Genomic DNA, 20,715 nt, shown 5'->3' with positions numbered 1-20,715 from the left:
CCCATCTGTCACCTGTGCCCCAGCTACTACCTCCATCTGTCACCTGTGTGCTACTATCCCCATCTGTCACCTGTGCCCCAGCTACTATCCCCATCTGACACCTGCGCCCCTGCTACTATCCCCATCTGTCACCTGTGTGCTACTATCCCCATCTGTCACCTGTGCCCCAGCTACTGTCACCGTCTGCCACCTGCGCCCCTGCTACTATCCCCATCTGTCACCTGCGCCCCTGCTACTATCCCCATCTGTCACCTGCGCCCCTGCTACTATCCCCATCTGTCACCTGCGCCCCTGCTACTATCCCCATCTGTCACCTGTGCCCCAGCTACTACCTCCATCTGTCACCTGTGTGCTACTATCCCCATCTGTCACCTGTGCCCCAGCTACTATCCCCATCTGACACCTGCGCCCCTGCTACTATCCCCATCTGTCACCTGTGTGCTACTATCCCCATCTGTCACCTGTGCCCCAGCTACTGTCACCGTCTGCCACCTGCGCCCCTGCTACTATCCCCATCTGTCACCTGCGCCCCTGCTACTATCCCCATCTGTCACCTGCGCCCCTGCTACTATCCCCATCTGTCACCTGTGCCCCAGCTTCTATCCCCATCTGACACCTGCGCCCCTGCTACTATCCCCATCTGTCACCTGTGTGCTACTATCCCCATCTGTCACCTGTGCCCCAGCTACTGTCACCGTCTGCCACCTGCGCCCCTGCTACTATCCCCGTCTGTCACCTGCGCCCCTGCTACTATCCCCATCTGTCACCTGCGCCCCTGCTACTATCCCCATCTGTCACCTGTGCCCCAGCTACTATCCCAATCTGTCACCTGCGCCCCTGCTACTATCCCCATCTGTCACCTGCGCCCCTGCTACTATCCCCATCTGTCACCTGCGCCCCTGCTACTATCCCCATCTGTCACCTGTGCCCCAGCTACTACCTCCATCTGTCACCTGTGTGCTACTATCCCCATCTGTCACCTGTGCCCCAGCTACTATCCCCATCTGACACCTGCGCCCCTGCTACTATCCCCATCTGTCACCTGTGTGCTACTATCCCCATCTGTCACCTGTGCCCCAGCTACTGTCACCGTCTGCCACCTGCGCCCCTGCTACTATCCCCATCTGTCACCTGCGCCCCTGCTACTATCCCCATCTGTCACCTGCGCCCCTGCTACTATCCCCATCTGTCACCTGCGCCCCTGCTACTATCCCCATCTGTCACCTGCGCCCCTGCTACTATCCCCATCTGTCACCTGCGCCCCTGCTACTATCCCCATCTGTCACCTGCGCCCCTGCTACTATCCCCATCTGTCACCTGTGCCCAGCTACTACCTCCATCTGTCACCTGTGTGCTACTATCCCCATCTGTCACCTGTTGCCCCAGCTACTATCCCCATCTGACACCTGCGCCCCTGCTACTATCCCCATCTGTCACCTGTGTGCTACTATCCCCATCTGTCACCTGTGCCCCAGCTACTGTCACCGTCTGCCACCTGCGCCCCTGCTACTATCCCCTTCTGTCACCTGCGCCCCTGCTACTATCCCCATCTGTCACCTGCGCCCCTGCTACTATCCCCATCTGTCACCTGTGCCCCAGCTACTATCCCAATCTGTCACCTGCGCCCCTGCTACTATCCCCATCTGTCACCTGTGCCCCAGCTACTATCCCAATCTGTCACCTGCGCCCCTGCTACTATCCCCATCTGTCACCTGCGCCCCTGCTACTATCCCCATCTGTCACCTGCGCCCCTGCTACTATCCCCATCTGTCACCTGCGCCCCAGCTACTACCTCCATCTGTCACCTGTGTGCTACTATCCCCATCTGTCACCTGTGCCCCAGCTACTATCCCCATCTGACACCTGCGCCCCTGCTACTATCCCCATCTGTCACCTGTGTGCTACTATCCCCATCTGTCACCTGCGCCCCAGCTACTGTCACCGTCTGCCACTTGCGCCCCTGCTACTATCTCCATCTGTCACCTGCGCCCCTGCTACTATCCCCATCTGTCACCTGCGCCCCTGCTACTATCCCCATCTGTCACCTGTGCCCCAGCTACTATCCCAATCTGTCACCTGCGCCCCTGCTACTATCCCCATCTGTCACCTGCGCCCCTGCTACTATCCCCATCTGTCACCTGTGCCCCAGCTACTACCTCCATCTGTCACCTGTGTGCTACTATCCCCATCTGTCACCTGTGCCCCAGCTACTATCCCCATCTGACACCTGCGCCCCTGCTACTATCCCCATCTGTCACCTGTGTGCTACTATCCCCATCTGTCACCTGTGCCCCAGCTACTGTCACCGTCTGCCACCTGCGCCCCTGCTACTATCCCCATCTGTCACCTGCGCCCCTGCTACTATCCCCATCTGTCACCTGCGCCCCTGCTACTATCCCCATCTGTCACCTGCGCCCCAGCTACTATCCCCATCTGTCACCTGCGCCCCTGCTACTATCCCCATCTGTCACCTGCGCCCCTGCTACTATCCCCATCTGTCACCTGCGCCCCTGCTACTATCCCCATCTGTCACCTGTGCCCCAGCTACTACCTCCATCTGTCACCTGTGTGCTACTATCCCCATCTGTCACCTGTGCCCCAGCTACTATCCCCATCTGACACCTGCGCCCCTGCTACTATCCCCATCTGTCACCTGTGTGCTACTATCCCCATCTGTCACCTGTGCCCCAGCTACTATCCCCATCTGTCACCTGCGCCCCTGCTACTATCCCCATCTGTCACCTGCGCCCCTGCTACTATCCCCATCTGTCACCTGCGCCCCTGCTACTATCCCCATCTGTCACCTGCGCCCCTGCTACTATCCCCATCTGTCACCTGCGCCCCTGCTACTATCCCCATCTGTCACCTGTGCCCCAGCTACTATCCCCATCTGTCACCTGTGTGCTACTATCCCCATCTGTCACCTGTGCCCCAGCTACTGTCACCGTCTGCCACCTGCGCCCCTGCTACTATCCCCATCTGTCACCTGCGCCCCTGCTACTATCCCCATCTGTCACCTGTGTGCTACTATCCCCATCTGTCACCTGTGCCCCAGCTACTGTCACCGTCTGCCACCTGCGCCCCTGCTACTATCCCCATCTGTCACCTGCGCCCCTGCTACTATCCCCATCTGTCACCTGTGCCCCAGCTACTATCCCCATCTGTCACCTGCGCCCCTGCTACTATCCCCATCTGTCACCTGTGTGCTACTATCCCCATCTGTCACCTGTGCCCCAGCTACTACCTCCATCTGTCACCTGTGTGCTACTATCCCCATCTGTCACCTGTGCCCCAGCTACTATCCCCATCTGACACCTGCGCCCCTGCTACTATCCCCATCTGTCACCTGTGTGCTACTATCCCCATCTGTCACCTGTGCCCCAGCTACTGTCACCGTCTGCCACCTGCGCCCCTGCTACTATCCCCATCTGTCACCTGCGCCCCTGCTACTATCCCCATCTGTCACCTGCGCCCCTGCTACTATCCCCATCTGTCACCTGTGCCCCAGCTACTATCCCAATCTGTCACCTGCGCCCCTGCTACTATCCCCATCTGTCACCTGTGTGCTACTATCCCCATCTGTCACCTGTGCCCCAGCTACTACCTCCATCTGTCACCTGTGTGCTACTATCCCCATCTGTCACCTGTGCCCCAGCTACTATCCCCATCTGTCACCTGCGCCCCTGCTACTATCCCCATCTGTCACCTGTGTGCTACTATCCCCATCTGTCACCTGTGCCCCAGCTACTACCTCCATCTGTCACCTGTGTGCTACTATCCCCATCTGTCACCTGTGCCCCAGCTACTATCCCCATCTGACACCTGCGCCCCTGCTACTATCCCCATCTGTCACCTGTGTGCTACTATCCCCATCTGTCACCTGTGCCCCAGCTACTGTCACCGTCTGCCACCTGCGCCCCTGCTACTATCCCCATCTGTCACCTGCGCCCCTGCTACTATCCCCATCTGTCACCTGCGCCCCTGCTACTATCCCCATCTGTCACCTGTGCCCCAGCTACTATCCCAATCTGTCACCTGCGCCCCTGCTACTATCCCCATCTGTCACCTGCGCCCCTGCTACTATCCCCATCTGTCACCTGTGCCCCAGCTACTACCTCCATCTGTCACCTGTGTGCTACTATCCCCATCTGTCACCTGTGCCCCAGCTACTATCCCCATCTGACACCTGCGCCCCTGCTACTATCCCCATCTGTCACCTGTGTGCTACTATCCCCATCTGTCACCTGTGCCCCAGCTACTGTCACCGTCTGCCACCTGCGCCCCTGCTACTATCCCCATCTGTCACCTGCGCCCCTGCTACTATCCCCATCTGTCACCTGCGCCCCTGCTACTATCCCCATCTGTCACCTGTGCCCCAGCTACTATCCCAATCTGTCACCTGCGCCCCTGCTACTATCCCCATCTGTCACCTGTGTGCTACTATCCCCATCTGTCACCTGTGCCCCAGCTACTACCTCCATCTGTCACCTGTGTGCTACTATCCCCATCTGTCACCTGTGCCCCAGCTACTATCCCCATCTGTCACCTGCGCCCCTGCTACTATCCCCATCTGTCACCTGTGTGCTACTATCCCCATCTGTCACCTGTGCCCCAGCTACTACCTCCATCTGTCACCTGTGCCCCAGCTACTATCCCCATCTGTCACCTGTGCCCCAGCTACTATCCCCATCTGACACCTGCGCCCCTGCTACTATCCCCATCTGTCACCTGTGTGCTACTATCCCCATCTGTCACCTGTGCCCCAGCTACTGTCACCGTCTGCCACCTGCGCCCCTGCTACTATCCCCATCTGTCACCTGCGCCCCTGCTACTATCCCCATCTGTCACCTGCGCCCCTGCTACTATCCCCATCTGTCACCTGTGCCCCAGCTACTATCCCAATCTGTCACTTGCGCCCCTGCTACTATCCCCATCTGTCACCTGCGCCCCTGCTACTATCCCCATCTGTCACCTGTGCCCCAGCTACTACCTCCATCTGTCACCTGTGTGCTACTATCCCCATCTGTCACCTGTGCCCCAGCTACTATCCCCATCTGACACCTGCGCCCCTGCTACTATCCCCATCTGTCACCTGTGTGCTACTATCCCCATCTGTCACCTGTGCCCCAGCTACTGTCACCGTCTGCCACCTGCGCCCCTGCTACTATCCCCATCTGTCACCTGCGCCCCTGCTACTATCCCCATCTGTCACCTGCGCCCCTGCTACTATCCCCATCTGTCACCTGTGCCCCAGCTACTATCCCCATCTGTCACCTGCGCCCCTGCTACTATCCCCATCTGTCACCTGCGCCCCTGCTACTATCCCCATCTGTCACCTGCGCCCCTGCTACTATCCCCATCTGTCACCTGTGCCCCAGCTACTATCCCCATCTGACACCTGCGCCCCTGCTACTATCCCCATCTGTCACCTGTGTGCTACTATCCCCATCTGTCACCTGTGCCCCAGCTACTGTCACCGTCTGCCACCTGCGCCCCTGCTACTATCCCCATCTGTCACCTGCGCCCCTGCTACTATCCCCATCTGTCACCTGCGCCCCTGCTACTATCCCCATCTGTCACCTGTGCCCCAGCTACTATCCCAATCTGTCACCTGCGCCCCTGCTACTATCCCCATCTGTCACCTGCGCCCCTGCTACTATCCCCATCTGTCACCTGCGCCCCTGCTACTATCCCCATCTGTCACCTGTGCCCCAGCTACTACCTCCATCTGTCACCTGTGTGCTACTATCCCCATCTGTCACCTGTGCCCCAGCTACTATCCCCATCTGACACCTGCGCCCCTGCTACTATCCCCATCTGTCACCTGTGTGCTACTATCCCCATCTGTCACCTGTGCCCCAGCTACTGTCACCGTCTGCCACCTGCGCCCCTGCTACTATCCCCATCTGTCACCTGCGCCCCTGCTACTATCCCCATCTGTCACCTGCGCCCCTGCTACTATCCCCATCTGTCACCTGTGCCCCAGCTACTATCCCAATCTGTCACCTGCGCCCCTGCTACTATCCCCATCTGTCACCTGCGCCCCTGCTACTATCCCCATCTGTCACCTGCGCCCCTGCTACTATCCCCATCTGTCACCTGTGCCCCAGCTACTACCTCCATCTGTCACCTGTGTGCTACTATCCCCATCTGTCACCTGTGCCCCAGCTACTATCCCCATCTGACACCTGCGCCCCTGCTACTATCCCCATCTGTCACCTGTGTGCTACTATCCCCATCTGTCACCTGTGCCCCAGCTACTGTCACCGTCTGCCACCTGCGCCCCTGCTACTATCCCCATCTGTCACCTGCGCCCCTGCTACTATCCCCATCTGTCACCTGCGCCCCTGCTACTATCCCCATCTGTCACCTGTGCCCCAGCTACTATCCCAATCTGTCACCTGCGCCCCTGCTACTATCCCCATCTGTCACCTGTGCCCCAGCTACTATCCCAATCTGTCACCTGCGCCCCTGCTACTATCCCCATCTGTCACCTGCGCCCCTGCTACTATCCCCATCTGTCACCTGCGCCCCTGCTACTATCCCCATCTGTCACCTGTGCCCCAGCTACTACCTCCATCTGTCACCTGTGTGCTACTATCCCCATCTGTCACCTGTGCCCCAGCTACTATCCCCATCTGACACCTGCGCCCCTGCTACTATCCCCATCTGTCACCTGTGTGCTACTATCCCCATCTGTCACCTGTGCCCCAGCTACTGTCACCGTCTGCCACCTGCGCCCCTGCTACTATCTCCATCTGTCACCTGCGCCCCTGCTACTATCCCCATCTGTCACCTGCGCCCCTGCTACTATCCCCATCTGTCACCTGTGCCCCAGCTACTATCCCAATCTGTCACCTGCGCCCCTGCTACTATCCCCATCTGTCACCTGCGCCCCTGCTACTATCCCCATCTGTCACCTGTGCCCCAGCTACTACCTCCATCTGTCACCTGTGTGCTACTATCCCCATCTGTCACCTGTGCCCCAGCTACTATCCCCATCTGACACCTGCGCCCCTGCTACTATCCCCATCTGTCACCTGTGTGCTACTATCCCCATCTGTCACCTGTGCCCCAGCTACTGTCACCGTCTGCCACCTGCGCCCCTGCTACTATCCCCATCTGTCACCTGCGCCCCAGCTACTATCCCCATCTGTCACCTGCGCCCCTGCTACTATCCCCATCTGTCACCTGTGCCCCAGCTACTATCCCCATCTGTCACCTGCGCCCCTGCTACTATCCCCATCTGTCACCTGCGCCCCTGCTACTATCCCCATCTGTCACCTGCGCCCCTGCTACTATCCCCATCTGTCACCTGTGCCCCAGCTACTACCTCCATCTGTCACCTGTGTGCTACTATCCCCATCTGTCACCTGTGCCCCAGCTACTATCCCCATCTGACACCTGCGCCCCTGCTACTATCCCCATCTGTCACCTGTGTGCTACTATCCCCATCTGTCACCTGTGCCCCAGCTACTATCCCCATCTGTCACCTGCGCCCCTGCTACTATCCCCATCTGTCACCTGCGCCCCTGCTACTATCCCCATCTGTCACCTGCGCCCCTGCTACTATCCCCATCTGTCACCTGCGCCCCTGCTACTATCCCCATCTGTCACCTGCGCCCCTGCTACTATCCCCATCTGTCACCTGCGCCCCTGCTACTATCCCCATCTGTCACCTGTGCCCCAGCTACTACCTCCATCTGTCACCTGTGTGCTACTATCCCCATCTGTCACCTGTGCCCCAGCTACTATCCCCATCTGACACCTGCGCCCCTGCTACTATCCCCATCTGTCACCTGTGTGCTACTATCCCCATCTGTCACCTGTGCCCCAGCTACTGTCACCGTCTGCCACCTGCGCCCCTGCTACTATCCCCATCTGTCACCTGCGCCCCTGCTACTATCCCCATCTGTCACCTGCGCCCCTGCTACTATCCCCATCTGTCACCTGTGCCCCAGCTACTACCTCCATCTGTCACCTGTGTGCTACTATCCCCATCTGAAACCTGCGCCCCTGCTACTATCCCCATCTGTCACCTGTGTGCTACTATCCCCATCTGTCACCTGTGCCCCAGCTACTGTCACCGTCTGCCACCTGCGCCCCTGCTACTATCCCCATCTGTCACCTGCGCCCCTGCTACTATCCCCATCTGTCACCTGTGCCCCAGCTACTACCTCCATCTGTCACCTGTGTGCTACTATCCCCATCTGTCACCTGTGCCCCAGCTACTACCTCCATCTGTCACCTGTGTGCTACTATCCCCATCTGACACCTGCGCCCCTGCTACTATCCCCATCTGTCACCTGTGTGCTACTATCCCCATCTGTCACCTGTGCCCCAGCTACTGTCACCGTCTGCCACCTGCGCCCCTGCTACTATCCCCATCTGTCACCTGCGCCCCTGCTACTATCCCCATCTGTCACCTGCGCCCCTGCTACTATCCCCATCTGTCACCTGTGCCCCAGCTACTACCTCCATCTGTCACCTGTGTGCTACTATCCCCATCTGACACCTGCGCCCCTGCTACTATCCCCATCTGTCACCTGTGTGCTACTATCCCCATCTGTCACCTGTGTGCTACTATCCCCATCTGTCACCTGTGCCCCAGCTACTGTCACCGTCTGCCACCTGCGCCCCTGCTACTATCCCCATCTGTCACCTGCGCCCCTGCTACTATCCCCATCTGTCACCTGTGCCCCAGCTACTACCTCCATCTGTCACCTGTGTGCTACTATCCCCATCTGTCACCTGTGCCCCAGCTACTACCTCCATCTGTCACCTGTGTGCTACTATCCCCATCTGACACCTGCGCCCCTGCTACTATCCCCATCTGTCACCTGTGTGCTACTATCCCCATCTGTCACCTGTGCCCCAGCTACTGTCACCGTCTGCCACCTGCGCCCCTGCTACTATCCCCATCTGTCACCTGCGCCCCTGCTACTATCCCCATCTGTCACCTGCGCCCCTGCTACTATCCCCATCTGTCACCTGTGCCCCAGCTACTACCTCCATCTGTCACCTGTGTGCTACTATCCCCATCTGACACCTGCGCCCCTGCTACTATCCCCATCTGTCACCTGTGTGCTACTATCCCCATCTGTCACCTGTGTGCTACTATCCCCATCTGTCACCTGTGCCCCAGCTACTGTCACCGTCTGCCACCTGCGCCCCTGCTACTATCCCCATCTGTCACCTGCGCCCCTGCTACTATCCCCATCTGTCACCTGTGCCCCAGCTACTACCTCCATCTGTCACCTGTGTGCTACTATCCCCATCTGTCACCTGTGCCCCAGCTACTACCTCCATCTGTCACCTGTGTGCTACTATCCCCATCTGACACCTGCGCCCCTGCTACTATCCCCATCTGTCACCTGTGTGCTACTATCCCCATCTGTCACCTGTGCCCCAGCTACTGTCACCGTCTGCCACCTGCGCCCCTGCTACTATCCCCATCTGTCACCTGCGCCCCTGCTACTATCCCCATCTGTCACCTGCGCCCCTGCTACTATCCCCATCTGTCACCTGTGCCCCAGCTACTACCTCCATCTGTCACCTGTGTGCTACTATCCCCATCTGACACCTGCGCCCCTGCTACTATCCCCATCTGTCACCTGTGTGCTACTATCCCCATCTGTCACCTGTGTGCTACTATCCCCATCTGTCACCTGTGCCCCAGCTACTGTCACCGTCTGCCACCTGCGCCCCTGCTACTATCCCCATCTGTCACCTGCGCCCCTGCTACTATCCCCATCTGTCACCTGCGCCCCTGCTACTATCCCCATCTGTCACCTGCGCCCCAGCTACTACCTCCATCTGTCACCTGTGTGCTACTATCCCCATCTGTCACCTGTGCCCCAGCTACTACCTCCATCTGTCACCTGTGTGCTACTATCCCCATCTGACACCTGCGCCCCTGCTACTATCCCCATCTGTCACCTGTGTGCTACTATCCCCATCTGTCACCTGTGCCCCAGCTACTGTCACCGTCTGCCACCTGCGCCCCTGCTACTATCCCCATCTGTCACCTGCGCCCCTGCTACTATCCCCATCTGTCACCTGTGCCCCAGCTACTGTCACCGTCTGCCACCTGCGCCCCTGCTACTATCCCCATCTGTCACCTGCGCCCCTGCTACTATCCCCATCTGTCACCTGCGCCCCTGCTACTATCCCCATCTGTAACCTGTGCCCCAGCTACTACCTCCATCTGTCACCTGTGTGCTACTATCCCCATCTGACACCTGCGCCCCTGCTACTATCCCCATCTGTCACCTGTGTGCTACTATCCCCATCTGTCACCTGTGTGCTACTATCCCCATCTGTCACCTGTGCCCCAGCTACTGTCACCGTCTGCCACCTGCGCCCCTGCTACTATCCCCATCTGTCACCTGCGCCCCTGCTACTATCCCCATCTGTCACCTGCGCCCCTGCTACTATCCCCATCTGTCACCTGTGCCCCAGCTACTACCTCCATCTGTCACCTGTGTGCTACTATCCCCATCTGACACCTGCGCCCCTGCTACTATCCCCATCTGTCACCTGTGTGCTACTATCCCCATCTGTCACCTGTGCCCCAGCTACTGTCACCGTCTGCCACCTGCGCCCCTGCTACTATCCCCATCTGTCACCTGCGCCCCTGCTACTATCCCCATCTGTCACCTGCGCCCCTGCTACTATCCCCATCTGTCACCTGCGCCCCTGCTACTATCCCCATCTGTCACCTGTGCCCCAGCTACTACCTCCATCTGTCACCTGTGTGCTACTATCCCCATCTGTCACCTGTGCCCCAGCTACTACCTCCATCTGTCACCTGTGTGCTACTATCCCCATCTGACACCTGCGCCCCTGCTACTATCCCCATCTGTCACCTGTGTGCTACTATCCCCATCTGTCACCTGTGCCCCAGCTACTGTCACCGTCTGCCACCTGCGCCCCTGCTACTATCCCCATCTGTCACCTGCGCCCCTGCTACTATCCCCATCTGTCACCTGCGCCCCTGCTACTATCCCCATCTGTCACCTGTGCCCCTGCTACTATCCCCATCTGTCACCTGCGCCCCTGCTACTATCCCCATCTGTCACCTGCGCCCCTGCTACTATCCCCATCTGTCACCTGTGCCCCAGCTACTACCTCCATCTGTCACCTGTGTGCTACTATCCCCATCTGTCACCTGTGCCCCAGCTACCTCCATCTGTCACCTGTGTGCTACTATCCCCATCTGACACCTGCGCCCCTGCTACTATCCCCATCTGTCACCTGTGTGCTACTATCCCCATCTGTCACCTGTGCCCCAGCTACTGTCACCGTCTGCCACCTGCGCCCCTGCTACTATCCCCATCTGTCACCTGCGCCCCTGCTACTATCCCCATCTGTCACCTGCGCCCCTGCTACTATCCCCATCTGTCACCTGTGCCCCAGCTACTACCTCCATCTGTCACCTGTGTGCTACTATCCCCATCTGACACCTGCGCCCCTGCTACTATCCCCATCTGTCACCTGTGTGCTACTATCCCCATCTGTCACCTGTGTGCTACTATCCCCATCTGTCACCTGTGCCCCAGCTACTGTCACCGTCTGCCACCTGCGCCCCTGCTACTATCCCCATCTGTCACCTGCGCCCCTGCTACTATCCCCATCTGTCACCTGTGCCCCAGCTACTACCTCCATCTGTCACCTGTGTGCTACTATCCCCATCTGTCACCTGTGCCCCAGCTACTACCTCCATCTGTCACCTGTGTGCTACTATCCCCATCTGACACCTGCGCCCCTGCTACTATCCCCATCTGTCACCTGTGTGCTACTATCCCCATCTGTCACCTGTACCCCAGCTACTGTCACCGTCTGCCACCTGCGCCCCTGCTACTATCCCCATCTGTCACCTGTGCCCCTGCTACTATCCCCATCTGTCACCTGCGCCCCTGCTACTATCCCCATCTGTCACCTGCGCCCCTGCTACTATCCCCATCTGTCACCTGTGCCCCAGCTACTACCTCCATCTGTCACCTGTGTGCTACTATCCCCATCTGTCACCTGTGCCCCAGCTACTACCTCCATCTGTCACCTGTGTGCTACTATCCCCATCTGACACCTGCGCCCCTGCTACTATCCCCATCTGTCACCTGTGTGCTACTATCCCCATCTGTCACCTGTGCCCCAGCTACTGTCACCGTCTGCCACCTGCGCCCCTGCTACTATCCCCATCTGTCACCTGCGCCCCTGCTACTATCCCCATCTGTCACCTGCGCCCCTGCTACTATCCCCATCTGTCACCTGTGCCCCAGCTACTACCTCCATCTGTCACCTGTGTGCTACTATCCCCATCTGACACCTGCGCCCCTGCTACTATCCCCATCTGTCACCTGTGTGCTACTATCCCCATCTGTCACCTGTGTGCTACTATCCCCATCTGTCACCTGTGCCCCAGCTACTGTCACCGTCTGCCACCTGCGCCCCTGCTACTATCCCCATCTGTCACCTGCGCCCCTGCTACTATCCCCATCTGTCACCTGTGCCCCAGCTACTACCTCCATCTGTCACCTGTGTGCTACTATCCCCATCTGTCACCTGTGCCCCAGCTACTACCTCCATCTGTCACCTGTGTCCTACTATCCCCATCTGACACCTGCGCCCCTGCTACTATCCCCATCTGTCACCTGTGTGCTACTATCCCCATCTGTCACCTGTACCCCAGCTACTGTCACCGTCTGCCACCTGCGCCCCTGCTACTATCCCCATCTGTCACCTGCGCCCCTGCTACTATCCCCATCTGTCACCTGTGCCCCAGCTACTACCTCCATCTGTCACCTGTGTGCTACTATCCCCATCTGACACCTGCGCCCCTGCTACTATCCCCATCTGTCACCTGTGTGCTACTATCCCCATCTGTCACCTGTGTGCTACTATCCCCATCTGTCACCTGTGCCCCAGCTACTGTCACCGTCTGCCACCTGCGCCCCTGCTACTATCCCCATCTGTCACCTGCGCCCCTGCTACTATCCCCATCTGTCACCTGTGCCCCAGCTACTACCTCCATCTGTCACCTGTGTGCTACTATCCCCATCTGTCACCTGTGCCCCAGCTACTACCTCCATCTGTCACCTGTGTGCTACTATCCCCATCTGACACCTGCGCCCCTGCTACTATCCCCATCTGTCACCTGTGTGCTACTATCCCCATCTGTCACCTGTGCCCCAGCTACTGTCACCGTCTGCCACCTGCGCCCCTGCTACTATCCCCATCTGTCACCTGCGCCCCTGCTACTATCCCCATCTGTCACCTGCGCCCCTGCTACTATCCCCATCTGTCACCTGTGCCCCAGCTACTACCTCCATCTGTCACCTGTGTGCTACTATCCCCATCTGACACCTGCGCCCCTGCTACTATCCCCATCTGTCACCTGTGTGCTACTATCCCCATCTGTCACCTTTGTGCTACTATCCCCATCTGTCACCTGTGCCCCAGCTACTGTCACCGTCTGCCACCTGCGCCCCTGCTACTATCCCCATCTGTCACCTGTGTGCTACTATCCCCATCTGTCACCTGTGTGCTACTATCCCCATCTGTCACCTGTGCCCCAGCTACTGTCACCGTCTGCCACCTGCGCCCCTGCTACTACCCCCATCTGTCACCTGTGTGCTACTATCCCCATCTGTCACCTGCGCCCCAGCTTCTATCCCCGTCTGTCTCCTGTGTGCTACTATCCCTATCTGTCACCTGCGCCCCAGCTACTATCCCTGTCACCTGCGCCCCAGCTACTATCCCCATCTGTCACCTGTGTGCTACTATCCCTATCTGTCACCTGCGCCCCAGCTACTATCCCTGTCACCTGCGCCCCAGCTACTATCCCCATCTGTCACCTGCGTCCCTGCTACTATCCTCATCTGTCACCTGTGCCCCAGCTACTGTCACCGTCTGCCACCTGCGCCCCTGCTACTATCCCCATCTGTCACCTGCGCCCCTGCTACTATCCCCATCTGTCACCTGCGCCCCTGCTACTATCCCCATCTGTCACCTGCGCCCCAGCTACTACCTCCATCTGTCACCTGTGTGCTACTATCCCCATCTGACACCTGCGCCCCTGCTACTATCCCCATCTGTCACCAGTGTGCTACTATCCCCATCTGTCACCTGTGCCCCAGCTACTGTCACCGTCTGCCACCTGCGCCCCTGCTACTATCCCCATCTGTCACCTGCGCCCCTGCTACTATCCCCATCTGTCACCTGCGCCCCTGCTACTATCCCCATCTGTCACCTGTGCCCCAGCTACTACCTCCATCTGTCACCTGTGTGCTACTATCCCCATCTGTCACCTGTGCCCCAGCTACTACCTCCATCTGTCACCTGTGTGCTACTATCCCCATCTGACACCTGCGCCCCTGCTACTATCCCCATCTGTCACCTGTGTGCTACTATCCCCATCTGTCACCTGTGCCCCAGCTACTGTCACCGTCTGCCACCTGCGCCCCTGCTACTATCCCCATCTGTCACCTGCGCCCCTGCTACTATCCCCATCTGTCACCTGCGCCCCTGCTACTATCCCCATCTGTCACCTGTGCCCCAGCTACTACCTCCATCTGTCACCTGTGTGCTACTATCCCCATCTGACACCTGCGCCCCTGCTACTATCCCCATCTGTCACCTGTGTGCTACTATCCCCATCTGTCACATGTGTGCTACTATCCCCATCTGTCACCTGTGCCCCAGCTACTGTCACCGTCTGCCACCTGCGCCCCTGCTACTATCCCCATCTGTCACCTGCGCCCCTGCTACTATCCCCATCTGTCACCTGCGCCCCTGCTACTATCCCCATCTGTCACCTGCGCCCCAGCTACTACCTCCATCTGTCACCTGTGTGCTACTATCCCCATCTGACACCTGCGCCCCTGCTACTATCCCCATCTGTCACCTGTGTGCTACTATCCCCATCTGTCACCTGTGCCCCAGCTACTGTCACCGTCTGCCACCTGCGCCCCTGCTACTATCCCCATCTGTCACCTGCGCCCCTGCTACTATCCCCATCTGTCACCTGCGCCCCTGCTACTATCCCCATCTGTCACCTGTGCCCCAGCTACTACCTCCATCTGTCACCTGTGTGCTACTATCCCCATCTGACACCTGCGCCCCTGCTACTATCCCCATGTCACCTGTGTGCTACTATCCCCATCTGTCACCTGTGTGCTACTATCCCCATCTGTCACCTGTGCCCCAGCTACTGTCACCGTCTGCCACCTGCGCCCCTGCTACTATCCCCATATGTCACCTGCGCCCCTGCTACTATCCCCATCTGTCACCTGCGCCCCTGCTACTATCCCCATCTGTCACCTGCGCCCCAGCTACTACCTCCATCTGTCACCTGTGTGCTACTATCCCCATCTGACACCTGCGCCCCTGCTACTATCCCCATCTGTCACCTGTGTGCTACTATCCCCATCTGTCACCTGTGCCCCAGCTACTGTCACCGTCTGCCACCTGCGCCCCTGCTACTATCCCCATCTGTCACCTGCGCCCCTGCTACTATCCCCATCTGTCACCTGCGCCCCTGCTACTATCCCCATCTGTCACCTGTGCCCCAGCTACTACCTCCATCTGTCACCTGTGTGCTACTATCCCCATCTGTCACCTGCGCCCCTGCTACTATCCCCATCTGTCACCTGTGCCCCAGCTAGTATCCCCATCTGTCACCTGTGCCCCTGCTACTACCCCCATCTGTCACCTGTGTGCTACTATCCCCATCTGTCACCTGCGCCCCTGCTACTATCCCCGTCTGTCACCTGCGCCCCAGCTACTATCCCTATCTGTCACCTGCGCCCCTGCTACTATCCCCATCTGTCACCTGTGTGCTACTATCCCTATCTGTCACCTGTGCCCCAGCTACTATCCCTATCTGTCACCTGCGCCCCTGTTACTATCCCAATCTGTCACCTGCGTCCCTGCTACTATCTCCATCTGTCACCATCGTCCCTGCTACTATCCCCATCTGTCACCTGTGTGCTACTATCACCGTCTGTCACCTGCGCCCCTGCTATTATCCCCATCTGTCACCTGCGTCCCTGCTACTATCCCCATCTGTCACCTGTGTGCTACTATCCCCAAATGTCACCAGTGCCCCAGCTACAATCCCTATCTGTCACCTGCGCCCCTGCTACTATCCCCATCTGTCACCTGCGCCCCTGCTACTATCCCCATCTGTCACCTGCGCCCCTGCTACTAACCCCATCTGTCACCTGCGCCCCTGCAACTATCCCCTTCTGTCACCTGCACCCCTGCTACTATCCCCATCTGTCACCTGCGCCCCTGCTACTATCCCCATCTGTCACCTGCGCCCCAGCTACTATCCCAATCTGTCACGTGCGCCGTTACTATCCCGTCTATCACCTGTGCGCTACTATCCCTATCTGTCACCTGCACCCCTGCTACTATCCCCATCTGTCACCTGTGCCCCAGCTACTACCCCCATCTGTCACCTGTGTGCTACTATCCCCATCTGTCACCTGTGCCCCAGCTACTATCCGCATCAGTCACCTGTGTCCCTGCTACTACCCGTTTCTGTCACCTGTGTCCCTGCTACTATCCCCATCTGTCACCTGCGTCCCTGCTACTATCCTCATCTGTCACCTGTGCTCCAGCTACTATCTCCATCTGTCACCTGTGCCCCAGCTACTATCCCCTTCTTTCACCTGTGCGCTACTATCCCTATCTGTCACCTGTGCCCCAGCTACTATCCCCATCTGTCACCTGTGCCCCAGCTACTACCCCCATCTGTCACCTGTGTGCTACTACCCCTATCTGTCATCTGTGTCCCTGCTACTACCCCTATCTGTCACCTGCGTCCCTGCTACTATCCCCATCTGTCACCTGCGCCCCTGCTACTATCCCTATCTGTCACCTGCGCCCCTGCTACTATCCCCATCTGTCACCTGTGGCCCAGCTTCTACCCCCATCTGTCACCTGTGTGCTACTATCCCCATCTGTCACCTGCGCCCCAGCTACTATCCCCATCTGTCACCTGTGCCCCAGCTACTACCCCCATCTGTCACCTGTATGCTACTATCCGCATCTGTCACCTGCGCCCCTGCTACTATCCCCATCTGTCACCTGTGTGCTACTAACCCTATCTGTCACCTGCGCCCCAGCTACTACCCCCATCTGTCACCTGTGTGCTACTATCCCCATCTGTCACCTGCGCCCCTGCTACTACCCCCATCTGTCACCTGTGTGCTACTATCTCCATCTGTCACCTGCGCCCCTGCTACTATCCCCATCTGTCACCTGCACCCCTGCTACTATCCCTATCTGTCACCTGCGCCCCTGCTACTATCCCTATCTGTCACCTGCACCCCTGCTACTATCCCTATCTGTCACCTGCGCCCCAGCTACTATCACCATCTGTCACCTGCGCCCCAGCTACTATCCCCATCTGTCACCTGTGCCCCAGCTACTACCCCCATCTGTCACCTGTGTGCTACTATCCCCATCTGTCACCTGCGCCCCAGCTACTACCCCCATCTGTCACCTGTGTGCTACTATCCCTATCTGTCACCTGCGCCCCAGCTACTATCCCTGTTGTGAGGAGACAAGGGAAAAGGACTTCTAGGACTTGCCTGCATGTTGAAAAGAGTTATGACCCAGTTCTGTGTTCTTAAATTGAAACCCTCAGTCTGCATGTCTCATACAGGAAGTTTGCCAGCAGCAGACAGCAAAGGTGTGTTCCTGTTACAAAACCCTCCTCCTTCCTCTCTGCAAAGACTGACACCTGAGCCCACCAATGAGGGAGAGAGAGGGAAGTAGGGTGGTGCAGCAAGAGGAATTGTGGGATAGTGTGTGTGTAGAGTGTGACTCTGAAGGTTGGGGTGTTGTCCCCTCTCAGTGTCTTAAGATATATAACAGCTCTGTGTGCCCTGTTACAGCTGGCCAGGTAGGGAAGAGATATATAGCAGCTCTGTGTTCCCTGTTACAGCTGGCCAGGTAGGGAAGAGATATACAGCAGCTGGAAAAGACTTTGCTGAACTCTGAGTGGACTGTAATGATATAACCCTGCTTACTGTTTGCTGAATTTCTGTGTCTCCATGAATAAAGTTCATCATTCCTTCATTATAACCTGCTCCACTGTGTGATCCCTGAACCCCAGGATACCCAGGACACCCGGTATCCTCACATTTGGCGGCAGCGGTGGGACGTCACACAGTTCCTGCAGTAATTCCAGGGGAGTGAGTAGAAGCCACGCTAATACCAGAGAATATCAGCATGGAGAGTCAGTCAGCAGTTGCAACCGGCGGCCAAATTGAAAACGTCATGAGAGAGCAGGAGAAGTTTTACCGGACAGCCCGGAAACCGCACCTGCAAGGATTTTGCAGGATGAAGGGAATTGCTTATAATGGGACTGACACCCGGGAGATTCTGGTACTACGGTTGTTGGAGTGGGATCGTGCACACCCAGAGGATCCCGACCACCTGAGTGATGATGAAGAAGGACCGACAGGCAGTGGAAGCACTTCCAGTCGGTTACCCGAGTCAACCACCGCTACTCCCGCCCTACTACAGAGCTGGCTGGGGGCGCTAGGTGAAAGTGCAACTACACAAGAGAGAGCTGGAGTGATCCAAGCAATATTAGGGGTACAAATCCCTACTAGCAGCGGAACTGTGCTGTCGCCCAGAGGGGCTGAACAAGAGAAGCGGCGCTTGGGATTTAAGGATGTTCCCACATTTCGAGAGAATGAAACTGACATTGACACTCACCTGCAGATCTTTGAGAATCTCATGGGAGTGCACGGGATAGAGCCAGCTGAATGGCCCAAGTACTTGGGGCCAAGTCTCACCGGTAGGGCTTTGGAAGCCTACAGGGCTCTAACTTCCCAGGAATGTGGAATCTACACCTGCATAAAGAAGGCATTGCTGGCTAAGTTTCAGATCACTGCAGAATCTTATCGTCTCAAATTCAGGACACTGAGCAAAAGTGGGACTGCTTCCTACCAAGAGTTTGCCAGTCAGCTACGGCAAGCTTGTGGAAAATGGCTCGAGGGTAGACAGGCCTCTACCGTGGAGCAGATCATCAACCTAATTGTGGCAGAACAACTAATGATTAAGATGGCACCAGAGATACGGGAGTGGGTCGCAGACCGGAAGCCCAGCACGCCTGAACAAGCTGCAGAATGGGCTGATGAATATATAGCTAACCGTCCCCAATGGAGAGTCTTCAGTGCAACAGGTGGTACAAGAACCCCACGAGCGGAGAAGCTCCCTGACAGAGAACCACGCATAAATGATAGTAGTAAAGGAGGCCCTATCAAAAACATTTCTTATCAACCACCCAGATTCAAAGTGGCTAACCCAGAACCTCGGAAGTGCTACCGCTGCAATCAACCAGGACACTTGTTGAGGGACTGTCCACGCACGCGAGGGCCATTCCCTGGGGCTAGACCGGCCCCAGTCTCTGTGGTATGTTACCCCATGGAGGATTATTGCGAGGAGGTCATCCATTCAGATGCGACCGAGATGATGGATGGGGTGTATATTGTAGACCTGGTTCTGGGGGAGGAGCAGGCAACTCCTCAGAATATGCAGGGGCACTTACAGCCTGTGTTGGTAGAGGACCAGCGGGTACAGGGCCTACGAGATTCTGGGGCCTCACTCACATTGATTGAGCCAGACCTGATTCCCACCTCCCGGGTGATTCCTGGACAGTATGTACGAATTGCCACCGCCGGGGGACAACAGACCGATATCCCCGTCGCCAAGATACATCTCGACTGGGGAGCTGATCAAGGAATCGTGGAGGTCGGAGTACTCAAGGGGCTACCAGCCAAGGTCATCCTCGGGAATGATCTGGGACAGGGACTGGTGACACGCTTCGTTCAAGTGGTGACCCGGAGCCAAACCCAAAGAGCAGTGACCCAGGTGACAGATTCAGAACAGAACCAACCTACCCCGACCACAATGGTGAGTGATTCCAGTTTCTTGTCCAGTACTTCAGAGTTAGACTTGGGGGAGGTGGACCGGAGCGAGTTTCGACAGGCCCAACGGACAGACCCTTCCCTAAGTAAATTAAGGAGCACAGCCGACCTGGGGTTGGAAACAGCTGATGGGAGCAAGATAGTTTGGGAAGAGGAATTGCTGTACCGAGTGGTCGTTCTTCAGTCTGGACAGGAAACAGTAATGCCTACTAAACAGTTGGTGGTACCTACACCGTACAGAGCACAATTACTAGCCCTTGCTCATGACATTCCAGCGGCCGGGCATTTTGGCACCCGTAAAACACTGGCACGATTGTTGCGGAATTTCTTCTGGCCACGAATCTCTAGAGACGTTAAGCAGTATCGAGACACCTGCAATACCTGCCAAAGGCTCGGGAAGCCCCAGCGAAAAGCTCCTCTGCACCCATTACCTATTATAGGGGAGCCCTTTGCCCGTGTTGCCATAGACCTAATTGGACCATTAGCTATTCCCAGTCATACGGGAAAGAAGTACATCCTAACACTGGTGGACTTTGCTACACGCTATCCTGAGGCTGTGGCCCTATCATCTATTGACACAGAACACGTTGCGCAAGCATTAACAGACATATTCAGTCGGCTTGGATACCCACAGGAAGTCATCACAGATCAAGGGCCCCAATTCCAAGGTGAACTAATGCAAACCCTGTGGGAAAAGTGGGGGGTTCGACCTCTTCGGACCACCTCTTACCATCCACAGACCAACGGACTCTGTGAACGTTTCAAT

At 57.5% G+C, this 20,715-nt stretch overlaps 1 protein-coding gene across 1 annotated transcript in view; it reads right to left on the bottom strand.

The window, feature by feature from the left end:
- The window catches only part of LRRC61 (leucine rich repeat containing 61), a 40,689-nt gene extending 22,961 nt beyond the window's left edge, over positions 1-17,728 (bottom strand). Inside the window, exon 1 of the mRNA XM_088462945.1 lies at positions 17,601-17,728. The gene's annotated coding sequence lies outside the window, so the exon portion shown is untranslated. The remainder of the gene's footprint in view (positions 1-17,600) is intronic.
- Between the last annotated feature and the right edge of the window lie 2,987 nt (positions 17,729-20,715).

Source organism: Taudactylus pleione, unplaced genomic scaffold, assembly GCF_031769625.1.
Source record: "Taudactylus pleione unplaced genomic scaffold, aTauple2 ptg001297l, whole genome shotgun sequence".
NCBI classification, from domain to species: domain Eukaryota; kingdom Metazoa; phylum Chordata; class Amphibia; order Anura; family Myobatrachidae; genus Taudactylus; species Taudactylus pleione.
The sequence above is the reverse complement of the archived record's forward strand: the minus strand, read 5'-3'. Positions and strand labels throughout refer to the sequence as shown.